This window comes from Nannospalax galili, unplaced genomic scaffold (genome assembly GCF_000622305.1).
Source record: "Nannospalax galili isolate Female #2095 unplaced genomic scaffold, S.galili_v1.0 scaffold439, whole genome shotgun sequence".
Lineage (NCBI taxonomy): Eukaryota > Metazoa > Chordata > Mammalia > Rodentia > Spalacidae > Nannospalax > Nannospalax galili.
In genome coordinates this window covers 160,503-170,595 of record NW_008344194.1, presented here as the reverse complement: position 1 = coordinate 170,595, position 10,093 = coordinate 160,503, and the positions used below count along the sequence as shown (strand labels likewise).

At 34.5% G+C, this 10,093-nt stretch overlaps 1 non-coding gene across 1 annotated transcript; it reads right to left on the bottom strand.

The window, feature by feature from the left end:
• Positions 1-6,952: 6,952 nt before the first annotated feature.
• On the bottom strand, positions 6,953-7,058 carry LOC115071602. Its single transcript, XR_003850706.1, has one exon. It is a non-coding gene; the product is annotated as a U6 spliceosomal RNA (small nuclear RNA).
• Positions 7,059-10,093: the final 3,035 nt, after the last annotated feature.

Below are 10,093 nucleotides of genomic sequence, written 5' to 3'. Positions count from 1 at the left end.
AAAACAATACAATGTCTACCAGAATTCTTTATATACTCCTGCCTATAGGAGAGGCTGTGGCACATAATTGGATGCCTGGAGGATGCACTCATACTGTGATATGCAGCCAATAGGGGGAAAACACTCAATTTATGGGATACATAAAGATATCACTTCCCTATTGGTTCACTCGAAGTTCACCTTGTAACTGGCTTTTGCACAAATAGGAGAGCAAACATGGTCTCTCTGGAATATCAAGGTGTTCTATTCTGAGAACAGCCAATTTGGTGCAGGTGGGCACTGAATTCGCTATTAACAATTGATTAGGATATATTTCAGAATGTTGTTTTCCTCAAGCACAAAGAAAAGGCAATTTTGAAAAGAAATTTCAGCTGCTAATATTATGTCTGATTCTATCATACTATTTTGTGAAAGAGAACTATAATTCAAACCTGTAAGTTAATGGGATTTGACAGGAAAGTACACATCCCATTTTGCAAAAGAGCCTTGATTACTTTTGGTGCTTCCTTTTGGTAATAAAGCCTTGACAGCATCCATTTCTCAAAAGAACAGCTATATTATTTTCTCCTCTATTCTAAGTAGTTGTTTAACTTTAGAGTAGTTTCAGGTAAACAGAAATTTCTGTGCTGAACTAAAAAAATATATATATAGTAGGTAAGAATTTTGTATCTACTTTTTTCCAATCTATTAACATTGGAGAAACAAAGTAACAACTAGTTACAATTTCAAACACTAAATGCTTAAAATTGTTTAGTAATCATTTAGAGACTGTATCAGTTAGAGTCTAGGCAGCAAACAGATATCATACACCCAATTCAGGCAATTTAAGGAGAATTTAATAAAGTCATTATTTGCCAAAGCTGTTGTACAGGTAAACTACAATAAATAGTGCAGGACTAGGGGCTGGTAACAGCAAAGTCTCCTGCTACCTTTAGGATGAAAGTGCAAAAAAAAAAAAAACCAGGAGGTAAACAGAGCTGGGACATGGTATAAACCTCCTTAAGGACAAAGCAGGTTGGAAAGGAGTCAGAAGCTGGATCTTGCAGGTGACCAAAGGGATATTCTTTCAGGATATCATTTCAAGATTTTTTAAAGTTGCTTATTTTTGTTGTGAAAGGACCCATTTTTAATCAGGAGTTACAATTCTCAAGAATATGCTTAGATATATTTCAGAAAGGAACTGCGTGATCCAATTTGTGCTAATGAAAAATGCACAGGTACTAACCTGTTTCAACAGCCTTAGATACAGGAAGACAGTATTGATTTGACCCTTTAAGGAAACTAAGGCAGATCAGAAAAGTAGGTGAACAAATCATCTGGTAGATGCTTAAGGGGAAATGTAGCCCCGAACATATACCAACTGACAGATAGAAATAATAGAAATATACTGTGCTTCTCAAACTTTCACTTCTGATTGATTCCTTCACCATCTACATATTGTTTTTCTTCTTGAGCAAAACTATACAGTGGTAATCATGCAGGAATCAATAGCACACTTTATATACTTACAGCATCTGATTGTACAACTATACAGCTTAATATTACTTACCTCATATTACTTACTGCCATATATTACTTATATGACTTACTACTCATACAACTGTTTCCATTATTATTCATATAAGCATTTGGTGCTTTTTAGTATGTTTGCAACTATGACCCACTGAGCAACTTCAACAAATTTTTATCAAGATATAAACTCATGCAAAGCCATGGTCTGGGTACTGGGATAATGATCAGGACTTGTGAGCAAAAGTCTGAATCACTTTGAGTAGGGCAAAATATAATAAGTAGGAAATTTGATATGTTGATATTATGCAAATTAATCAGTGTTTTCTGCAGCGTTATATTCATTTCTAGAATGTGGAACTATGTTCATTGCTTTTAGAAAATCTGTATTTTATTTATAAAGAATCTAGAAGGCTAGCCATCACATTTCCCTCTACTCTTTTTTGTTGTATGAATTATAAAGCAGTAGAGAGTGCTCCATCCCTCTGGGTAGAATATTGCCAAATGAAATAAGATGTGATATATGTTGAAAACATTGTATGTGCAGAATAGGAATGCAAATTCACATGTTAGTTTAAGGCAGCAGAGATGATCTGTACCATGCACATAACAACTAAAGCAGTCGCTGAAGCATGACGAGTGCTCCCCCATTTGTTCGACTGTCATCTACTGCAGTACCCTCTGATCACGATCATGTTCTTGTTCAGCTTTTTATGACAAGTGCTAGGATGGCTTGAGGAATACAATTCAGAGTTTTTTAAAATATTTTTTTCTTTTACATTTCTCATTGTATTGCATCATTTCAAGTAAGCATGAACTACTGTGCAGAGTGTATTGAATTTTCTTTGGGTAGTTCAAAACAAATTAATTATTTGTCCATACATCATTTAAAGGACTAATTCCCTATGCAGCCCAGCAAACGTAGAGCTGTACCTGCTCAGCATTTAAAGTTAAGGCAGTGCACCATAAACACCTGTTAAATTTTATAGCCATCTGCTTCCCCAAGAAATTTAAATTCTAATAATACAGAATTAACAGATGGGAAAGAACTATAGCCTCCACTCTGAAGGGGATAACTGCAACCTTTGAATTAACATAATGCCATTTTGCTAGTAATTGTTTACAATGACCACAGGGACATACTCAAATAATGATGGCCCATTAGTGACATTCTTTGCTATTTTTTTCAGGGATAATTTGGACACAGAGTATCTCTTGGTGATTTCTTAAACTCCATCTTAAGGTAAATCTTTCTCCCCCAATGAAGGGGGCAAAACAATTATGATATAATGAAATATGGTTCAGGATAAGATAGTCTTCATAGACTGAAAAGGTTGCCTTTGAGACTAGAAATGATAATGTTTTAAATAAGAAATCATATTCGGCTTTAACACACATAAAATTAACCATCAAAATGACATATTGAGCGGAAGTTTATAACAAATTATGTCATGAATTATCAGAAATGATTCACTTCAGTAGACACAAATCATAGAGAGCTCTCTGATTATATGAGATCATAAAGAATAAAAGCAGATTAAATCCTTTCTCAACCTCCCAAACTTCATTTTATTTTTCACAGAATTAGTATGACTTGTGTTGTTTTCTTTCAATGATCATAAAAGTAATGCCTGCTCAGTATAAATAATTCAAAGCACACAGAGTGCTCAGAGAGGAAAGTGCAAGGTAACCACGATTTCACGCTCCACAAACTAGAGGAACAAACATCAATAAATCTTTAATTTTTTCAATTAATAACTGGAGAACCCACATTTCAGTTTTGTAAGGAGTCCAACATGTACCTCACAGAGGTGGCTCCAGGCTGCTCATAACAGATAGAAGACGATAGGAATTAAGTAGCCACCATGATGAATAGTCTTTTACAGGAGGAGAGGACTGGATTCTGTACCCAGAGGGATGCTCCAAGACATCTTAAACCAGAATGTGCCATTGTTGCCTCTCCATTGCATGACCAAGGAGACTCATCTTCAGGGAAAAATGATCAATGGTGTGCTTCTGCATGGATTGCAACTACCTTTGTTAATATGACACTACACTGTCCCCATCCCCTAGCATTGAGCTTTCTCAGGTTCCCCCCAAAATTAGATAACTTAGTTTTATATTCCTGCCATGAAGACCGTAAAACACACTAGAATGTACCACTCAAAAATCTGTTTTTTGATGTACAAATTATGTTGTGCTAAATGCTTATTGATACCCTGCAGTTTAAAGCAAACTTCTCTAAATAGGTCATTTATCTTTCTATTTTTAAAGGTTTTTATATTTATAAAAGAATTTTCTATCCTAAAAGGTACTTCCTTCTCCTATACCAAGAACAGGTAGACTCTTAGCAACTCCAGTGTGTGTGTGTGGGGGGGTGCTATTGGGAAGTGGGTATATAGATGAATAAGATTGTGTGGGATATTCTGTATGACATACACACAAAACAATCAACAAATTAGAAAAGACATATTTGAGGAGGAAACATAAAAATTTACTTCATGTTAAATAGTAGAGGTGATAAACATTACCAGTGAACTCTAGGTGATGACTTTATACCCATACTCAGGAACTAAGGATCCGAGTGTAACCGACTGTGACCAGCAGTAATCAGATACATCGAGATTAAAGACACATGTGCAAACATCTAAGTGTTAATAGCATTAAAAATGTAGGAAACAGCATATTTTAAAATGAAATGGAGATCTTTAAAGAGTAAAGACTACTTCTATTTTATGTCTTACAGGGTTCATACTGAGTTCAATATTGTATAACTGTATTAATTCAACTGTGAACCTAAATATTTACAGCCACTTTTGAAAGAGATGTATCCTTGTTGTGGAAATTGTTACTGAATATGTTAAAGCTGAAATGAAATGCTTTTTCTAATCATGTGGTTATTAAATAAAAATAAATAAAGGAGGAACTTATTTTGGTGATATCAAGGAGCTCACAAAGTCATTAGGACTCTACATACGTCTGCTCTCTGTCAGAATGTGAGGAAGCAGTAGTGGTCAGAAGGAAGGGGAGCAGGGGTGAGGAGGGATGTCATTCCACAACGGGATGTCTGGACGCCACTCTGCGCTTTGGGCACTTTATCAGCTGATCTGTACTAGTTAGACTCAAAGGCCCAGAGATAACTACAAGGTTAAAAACTCATTCAATTTTATGTCTTATAGGGCTTATACTGAGTTCAATATTGTATAACTGTATTAACTCAACTGTGAACCTGGAAACTTGCTCCCACTATGAAAGAGATGTATCTTAGCTCTGGAAATTGTTATTGAATATGTCAGTGCTGTTGTAATGAAAATCATTCTTCTAATTATGTGGTTATTAAATAAATATTAAAAAAAATAAGTACAAGGATTAAAAAAAAATTCCCCAAACATACATTGAGATCTGGCTTCAGCTAGAGTCACCTGGTCTCAGCATTTGACTGAGCTGAAAAAATAGGGAGGCAGGTCAGAGCTTTAAAATGAAAAGCAGGGATGGCTTAGCATGTGTCCTATCAGCAGCTGTTGCCATGGAGAAGCTAAATGGACTTTCTAGGAGCAGAGTACCTTCTCTTATTAGGGAAGCACGTTTGGTTTTCTCTGATTGGTCCTAAGTTTGTAGTGGGTACAATATGAGATTAAGCTGACAGTTTCAATAAGCTCTGGTCTTTGGAACTAATTGCCACAGGTGCTGTAGGTTGACTTCCTGCATTTGTTGTTACAGAATTTGTGGGTCAAAATTCTATTTTTATATGTAGTTTGGCAGATGTCCATTTGTGTAGTAAGTATCTTAACAAAATGGCTACAAATTTATCGTCTTCAACAACACAAACTTCTTTGTGCAGTTATTTTGTTCTTTGGATCAGAAGTCTGTAAAGGTATAAAAGACCTAAGATGTAGCTGCCAGAAGACTTTCCTTCTTTCTAGGGGCCCTGTGGAAAAATGTCTCTCCTGTCCATTCAGAGTTGTGGTAGAATTTAATTGCTTGAGCTTGTGGGACTGAGGTACTCGTTTTTAGCTGGGAAAAAAAATAAGGAACCATTTGTTGCTTGGAAAGATTGTCAGATTTCTAGGTTCTTGGAGCTTTCCTTCCATTTTCAAACCCACCAAAGTTTTATTCCTATGATTTACACTGCTGTGATTCTAATAGGAATCAAACAGAGATATAATTGATTACTGTGTTGCAATGACACAAAGTTCTTTAGACTGTTATCTTGTTATGTAGGTCAGAATATCTGTTAAGATTCCTGAAATGATTGAGATGTAGACATGAAACTTGGACAGTGGGTTGAGGAGGCACTGAGGCAGAGGAAGAAGTACACAGGCATGTAAGAGCAGAGTGACAGTTAAGAATGAAGAGTTGGGGGCTGTAGAGGTAGCTCAGTGGTTGAGAACACTGCTGTTCTTGCAGAAGACCCGGGTTCAAATCCCAGCACCCACATGGCAGCTAACAACTCTCCATAACTCCAGTTCCAGGGGATCGGACAGACTCTTCTGTCCTCCGTGGGTATTGCAAAACACGAGTGCACTTACCTACATGCAGGCAATACATGCATACATATAAAAATAATAAATAAAATAAAATAAAAAAGAATGAAGAATCAAGAGTGACATAAAGCAAAACTGTAATGGCATCTTAGATAAAGACCAAGGCATTTGTATTGTTCTGCTCAGGATTAGAGAAAATTGAATGCTTTCTCACCCTATACAAAAGGTAGTCCCATACTATATGAAAAACATAGGTTTCAATATATGCAACTTTTCAATTATATAGAGATGAATTCAATTTATATTTATATTATTCACTAGAATAGTGGCCTTGGCCAATACATAGTTTTATAAATATCTATTTTCTGGTTGTAGGTGAGAGATAATCAAAACTTAATCATATGCTGTGAGCATCAAATGAAAAACATATTTTTCACTACTTGGAAAGAAATCCAAAATATTGGCAACACTATCATTTCTTTTGTACTTAAAATACATTATATCTATTTTCAGATCTAAATCTTCAGAGATACTGATTAACACAGTGGATCCTAACACCCAGCAAGAATAAAGGATAAGGGCCACATTGCCACTCAGCTGGACATGACAGTATAATCATCAAGTTAACAACTGGCTTAGCTCACATAAAGTATTTGTATCATTCTGTTCCAAGCTATCATTTATCCATACTAAATTAGAGGCAAACCATGGAGATCGTTTTAAACCACAATAGATTATTTGTTTACTTAATATCTAGTTAGTATTTTTAGTGAAGTAAATTGTTTCCTCCAATTGGCTATTACTATCACATACCAATTTATTCAAAGTATTGGTTTCTGGATACATGACCATAAATAAGCACAGTGAGAGTAAATAGAAACCATTTCTATGTTTCTTTGTGTGTTTGTTTGTTTGCCATGAGGTGTGTTTTATCTTCATTATTCATACAAATAATTTTCAAAAATATGGAACATTTCACGAATTTACATGTCATCCTTGCACAGGGGCCATGATAATCTCTCTGTATGGTTCCAATTTTAGTATATGTACTGCTGAAGCAAGCACCATTTCTGTGTTTTATGTATAATTATATCATCTCCAGTTTTCAAAACCTGCTTGAACTTTGCCAATATTTCCTTATAGTACTTAACACCTTTTTCATGCTAAACTGCAGGAATAAAATACTAAATATATTAAAGTTTAGATCTTCAAGAAAACAGAGTTGGGGCTAGAGAAATGGCTCAGCAGTTAAGACCACTGGCTACCCTTGCAGAGGATGTAAGTTTGGTTCCCAGCACCTATGGCAGCTAATAACCTTTTGTAACTCATATTTCAATTTGAGTTCCAGGGAATCTGAAATCTTCTTCTGGCATCCATAGGCATTGTATGACACAGTTGCACTTAACATACATGTAAGCAAAACAATCATACACAAAAATAAAAACAAAGAAATTATAAAAAAAAATGAAAACTCAGTGTACAAATGTGAATTTTTGAAGAAAATATTTATCTGCAGCTCTGTCTCTTTTTTTCTCTCTCTCTTTCTGTTTCTCTCCTCTCCCTACCCTTTAGATTTGAATGTCAGTTAGATAATATTGAAAACAATCCAAATGAAAATGTTCTTGTGGAATATCTTAAGAAATATGTGTCCATGTATGTCTACCCCAAGGAACAGCTACCCCATGTCCAGACAATTCTATGGTAACAACAGCAATGCCAATTCTCATGCTTAGCATGTAAGACATTAGATATAAACTCTCTTAATTGTAATGCTGGTAAATATACAGCAACTGTATCTTTATCATTTGTCACTTTCACCATCAATAATCTTTTTTTTTTTTCTGTTTGAAACATTTTAGTGGCTTGACTGTAGAGAACCAAAGATGAGAAGCATGTCAGCTAGAGTTGGGCAAAAGTGACCTCAGGTCACTGCTGTTGCACGGACAGGGCAGGGCACTGTTGTCTCCAGGCTACTTGAAAACCTATGCACAATGCTTTTCTATTATAAGACAGTCCCTTCTATACCGGAGTGAATTTTCACAGGAAGGCCAACTTATCGGACGTTCTATGACCAGCATCTTTGAACTCTGTTTATAGTGTCATTAAAGTTAGTACATGGATTACTGGAGAGATAGCTCAGCAGATAAGAGCACAGGTTGCACTTGAAGAGGATGTGGGTTCAATTCTCAATACCCACATGGTAACTAACAACTGCCTATAACTCCAGTTCCAAGGGAATGTGATACCCTCTTAAGACCGCCACAAGCATTTTATGATATGGATGCACTTACATGCAGGCAATACACTCGACACATAAAATAAAAATAATAAATAAAATATTTTTTAAAAGTTAGTACATAGCTAAAACTCTCACCCTAAATACTACATTACCTATGCAGTGAACATTTTGAGCACTGTCCAACTATATTTATGCTTTGCACTAAAATACTAGACTGTGAACTCCTAAGCCTCCTGGAGTACATAAAATTCTTGTTTTCCACATTTCATGTGTGTATGTACAACATATACTACACACTTTGTCTGTTAAATTCTATCAGATTTTACTTTTCAAAACTATGTTGAGAGTATTTCTTTCTCTGAAGTCTTTGTGTTCCTAACTGAATAAAATTAGTCATATTCTTTTTCAAGCACTATTATTAAGTATATATTTATATAGGTTTGAATTGACTACTATGAAATTGCTGGTATCCTTGTATTTATCTAATTTAACTTTTTACTTGATGTAATTGCATTAATAACACTCTGTGTAAATGACCTGTTCAAATGCTTTTAATCCTTGATTTTTACACTGACAGTAACTATGTTATTCAAAATATGTAAGCATTCACAATATATAGTATTTACTATGTTACCATTTATGTAGCATTTTATAATGGTTAAGCTATAAATTTTTAGTTTTCAGTAATCATTAGCTATAACTTTTAATTTTTTGGTAATGGGATTGAATATAGGTCTTTATTCACGGCAAACACCCATTTCACTATAGAGACAGACTACCCACCCCTTTACCTAACTCTCCTATATCACAATTTCTTCATCTGAAAAATGAAGTCAGACCTCACTCAGTATTCTTCACATTTCTGAAAGGTCTAATTGAGATAACATGTTAAACTTTTTTTTTTTTTTTTTTTTTTTACAAAAACAAAGCATTGTAAGTGAATCTAGTTTCAACTACTTTTACCCTTAATCTTCACCAGATTAAGAAGAATTAGCTGAATCACTATAAATGTAAATATGGAGATATCTTTGCTGGGAAAAGACACCAATAACAGACTGAGTATAAATATAAATAGATTAGCCACATTTATATTTACTAGTCTAATATTTGTACACCAGTCTTGAAAGAAATCACAGCAGAGCCATGATTAGATGCACAGACCTTATGTTACTGATTTATTGTTTTATCCTAATTTTTATAATTTTCCACAGGAAACTCAAAAGATCTGTTATCAATGACGTTGCAAAAAGACTCTTAAATATTTGTATTTTCCCTATAAATTTATACAGAAGCATACACACACACACACGCACACACACACAGTGCAGAACAATGAAATTAAGGAAGTATCATCTAAGCAAAACAAGAATACTAAGAATGATATATTTGTACATTAATTAAACAATAAATATTACATAACACCATTAATGTTGAAGTCAGCACTAAGTTACCATCACATTTCAATATTTAACCTAATGTCTTTAATCACAATTGTCCTAGGTAGGTATATGGGACAAAAAATAAGAATAAGCAATTCAGTCAGAAATAAATATCAAATCCTTGTTTTTAAAATTCCTGGCTATTTAACTTGGGCCATTTAGATAACTTGCTTGGAATTTGATTGGACTTGAAAAATGTGACTAGTGGCATATGTTTACATGCTGTGATCAAAATTTTTAATAAACATACATAGATATGTAAAACAGTATTACTTCTGTAAATAGAGGTATAGTTCTTCAAGAAAATGTACAAAGTCTGGTCATGATGTCAAAATGGAAACAATGGCATGATTACTTAAAATTTCTAATAAAAATGGTTATGGACAGTTCCACATTCACACAAAATCTCAGAGATTGTAATG